This window comes from Sinocyclocheilus rhinocerous, unplaced genomic scaffold (genome assembly GCF_001515625.1).
Source record: "Sinocyclocheilus rhinocerous isolate Xijiao unplaced genomic scaffold, SAMN03320098_v1.1 scaffold504, whole genome shotgun sequence".
Taxonomy (NCBI): Eukaryota; Metazoa; Chordata; class Actinopteri; order Cypriniformes; family Cyprinidae; genus Sinocyclocheilus; species Sinocyclocheilus rhinocerous.
The window spans coordinates 948,736-953,014 of NW_015645076.1; the positions used below are offsets into that span (position 1 = coordinate 948,736).

Below are 4,279 nucleotides of genomic sequence, written 5' to 3' on the forward strand. Positions count from 1 at the left end.
GTGTTTGTGCATTATAGATGTTCTGCAGGTGGTGATTGCAGAAGCTCTGTGGTGTGTGTGTGTACGTGTGTGCACAGCTGCTAATAATATCACAGATTGACAGAGAAACACTGGGCACACTAGATGAAAGCTCAGATTTATTTATAGATCACATGGCCAAATAAAGCAGACAAACAAACACAAATTCTTTCTTCTGTGTCTTTCTAATTGATATGTGATTATTCAAACAAGTTCATTCTAAATTGAGCTGATTCAACAGGCTCTTACACAAAGGTTGCTCCTGCAGGCCGGAATAATCGTACAGGGAATTCTTGTCACGGTAAACTCTGTACTGCTCTCCGATTGTTGCTGAGATAATTCTCAATAAACTGACAAGAGTAGCCATCAAAGCAGATGAACTCATCATCCTGAAAGGGCGATCAGATCACAATGACAGCGATTTGCAGAGACCTGAAGTCGCAGTTTCCATCTTTTTGAGTGACAGTGACCGTTGGTGACACAGTAGAACAGAGATCAACTTTTCATGTATACTGTGTAGAGTATAAAATAAGAATTAAAACTCTTTTTCAACTCAAAATTAGTCAATGAAAGGAGGTGCTTACTAAGGATGACAAATTATTATATTATATTATATTATATTATATTATATTATAGAAAAATTGTGTATGAGCTGTTTTCTATTCATTTTATCTGGCATATGCAACCAGATATACCTCAAGCCCTTTTACCAAAATTTGGGACATGACTGAATACAGTTTAGAAGGCTACTTTGTTATTTACCAGCAATAACATTAAATAAACTGTGATCAGGGTGCAAACTATAATATATTATTAACAGAAACTAGGAGTGTCGGAGGTAAAATAATTAACAATTCTTTTTGTGATTCAAAAGTTTTTAGCATTTTGTTTTTTCAACCTGTGGCCTCCTTGGAAGATATTTTAATAATCTAGTATCTCTCTTAAGAACATGGAAGAAGAAGAAGAAGAAGAAGAAGTAGAAAGAGGAAATACAGGGAAAGTGCCAGTAACTCTGAAGTTTAATACTCTTAAGAATCTGGAGTTTATGCTAAAGCAGTGACAGTGTTTATAATCTTGTGTGGTAATGAACTGACGTCTCAAACTCCAGTGCCAATGACACATTACTGTAAGTCAGTTGCTCATATGAATGCATTGAAAAAACTGAATGATGGTTATGAATGATAATAGTTATGACAATGATGAGGATAATTGTGTCTTTAGAGATGGAGGCCAATGTCTAATTAGCATGCCAACTATTGTGCCCCAGTAATTATCAACTCAAATCCACAGGTTTCTATCAAATGTGAAGACAGATCAGAGCCATGGCTCCATTGTGCTTTTTCTCAAGGGTTGTCTTGCCCTATAGTTGCCATGGCGACCCTCATCTTTGCCTGTCAGGAATGAATCCTTAACCTGTCATATTGAATGAGCATCAACCCAACCCAAAACTGCATGTTTGTTTATGTAGTAAAGTAGCAAATATAACCTGCTCTCTATAACCACCTTCTGCCTCTGGTTATTTATCTGTACACTTCTGCTAATTAAGCTAATTAATTTGATGACTCTTAATTCATCAGAGGTCAATGGTCATTTTAAGATGCAAAGATGCTCACTGAACTTAATGGTTGGATTTGATTTGCTATCTAAACCAAAAGATAATAAATAAAAATGTTGTCGCTTTATGTTTGCAGGATCAGACTTCCTATGTGCGACACACATCATTCCAGTGAAGAACGAAGAGGGTGTTGTCATGATGTTCATCTTGAGCTTCGATTACGTGCTGAAAGAGGGCAGCATGGATTCATTAGATCGACTCAACCACACCTCGCCAACCAGACAAGAACAAAGTGAGGCTCCTTCTTTAGTATTTTTTCTTTTCTTTCAGTAATTCCCTCTTTTTTCATTTCCATCAATGCGATCCATTGCCAGCATCTGCTTTAATTGCTTACTACCTGTCTGCCAGATGAGAGAGAGGAAGATACATTTTCAAACAAATGGAGCATGGTGGCTGAGAAGTAATAGATGGAGAGGTGTGCAGGAAAAAATATGGAGAAAGCAGAGGAAGAGAGAGAAAGGTTTCATTTGCTCCAGTTGCTCTGGCTCACCAGCACACACTGTCAAGACCAAACCCAGTCAGCCAGAAAGGAAATGAAGTGGGGGAAAATAATTTATGTGACACAGTGTTACAATTATTTGGATCCCTGAGGCCAGGTGCTGAACGGTGCGGTTATAGGATCCCGTTCAGTAAAATGGTGCTCACTAAACCATCCAATACAAACAGAGTATGTGCGTGTGTGTGTGCACATGCTATAATTATGACAAATGTTCACAGAGACCTGTAAGCAATACAACTGCTGCATTGCATTTTCTGCAAAATATGCTACTGCATCAGTTTACACACGTGCACATGCACACATACAGTACACACACCCTGCCTGATGTCCTCCTCTAAACTCTGTATTGGAAAGTCACATCTGAACTGTGAAATCCAATTAATATCCAATGCTAATACCGTCTCTGTGGTATCATAGCAACAGGGAATGTTTTGAAAAGGCCATCTGTGTGTGTTCGTACTGTATGTGTGCGAGTTAGAGGCACTGTTTAGTCAGGGCTGTTATAAACCGATGATTTGCTATGGCAGTGTATTCAGTGTTATGCTGAAACACAACATGATGCTTTAAAAAAAACTGTGGCGAAAACTTCCAGCTGGGATGAATATAGATTTCCTAGATCTTGCTTCCTCTGAGAGCAGGACTGAGGGGCTAAGCAGAAAAGAAGTGCATTGAACCAGTAAAGCAGAGACAAACTAGCTAGTAAAATTTACAAGCTTTTCCATCCTGATTTTGTCAGTGATTTATTAGGCTTTACTCTGATCAAAAGTTGAGGGACGTCCCCCTCCAAAAAGCCTCTTTTGTGGGGTACATTAGGTTGTTTTGATGAAGGAGTGATATAAATAGCCCAGTTTGGAGAGACTTTTAATTAATGCTGGCGTGGTACTGAAACCCCAGGGAAGAGACAGACAGAGAGAAAGAGAGAAATCACACTGCAGAGATTAAAAAATATATTTTAGATGTATAATCAAAAACATTTAACTGATATACAAGACTGAGGGCTTTATAACTTCATATGGCTTTTGAATTAAATGAAATATGTAATAATAATGAATTAAGATTCTTTCTGATGTCAGCCAGATGAATACATTTAAACAGCACATATTCATACTATCCTGTATTAAGAAACTTTTACAGTGAGGTAATAGAAAGTGGAATACATGCTATTATTCCTAACAGCAGAAGAACAAATGATAAGAGTAATGTGTGGGTATAATGTAGCTTTGTGTAGCACCTGACGCTCTGCACATCCTGGAATACCCAAGTCAAAAATGTGTTAGAAACGCTTTTATCGAGGTCCTTTAAACATTCCAGGCTGATTGCAACACTTTGTGTTGCACATGAAGTGTGAAGTGTGCCAGGTTAACAAAAATGTGATGCAAAAAGGCTGTTATTGAAGTAGAGAGCAGGAAAAACTATATTGCAATCAAAAGGAAATCCACAGCTTGAAAATTAGTGCATCATACTTGTAGCATGCATCTCATTTCACATATGAAGAGGGCATTTATATAGGTGTCTAAAGGGTGTTGCGCAGTGTTGGGAAGGTTACTTTGGAAATGTAATAGGTTACAGATTACAAGTTACCCTATTTAAAATGTAATAAGTAGTGTAACTATTTCAATTACTTTATTAAATAATGTAACTGATTACATTTGATTACTTTTCTAAATTTCTAACATATGTTTTCAAATGTTAATCATTTTGAAACATTTAAAGCAGGCAGGGTTAACCTTACAATGGTACTCAATACTGTCAGACTTTCAGAATCCTTCATCATCATTTGAATTAAGATTATAATTTATTTTTAAAGTACATCCACCACAAAAGCACCTCTTTTTACTTTGAGATCATTCTGAGGTTAAATACAGATTTAAAACTATAACAAGAAATAGTTTAATAGCTATGATACTGTTTTTGAAATCAAATCTTTGCATAACTATGACAGCAAACACAGGCATCTAGCAGTTAATCTTTAAAAAGAAAAAGCATATATATATAAACCCAAATAAGAAATAAAACAGTTATCGTATAAACGTGTCTTATTCTGTGTCCTAAGCTCCTAAAACATTGGTGTCTCATATTTTAGAGTAGTCAATGCAATTTGGGAAAGAAATCAATTAAGTGTGTGTGTGTGTGTGTGTGTGTGTGTG

General features: G+C 36.6%; 1 pseudogene; it reads left to right on the forward strand.

Moving 5' to 3' along the window:
• The window catches only part of LOC107705567 (potassium voltage-gated channel subfamily H member 7-like), a 70,600-nt pseudogene that overhangs the window by 17,860 nt on the left and 48,461 nt on the right, over nucleotides 1-4,279 (forward strand).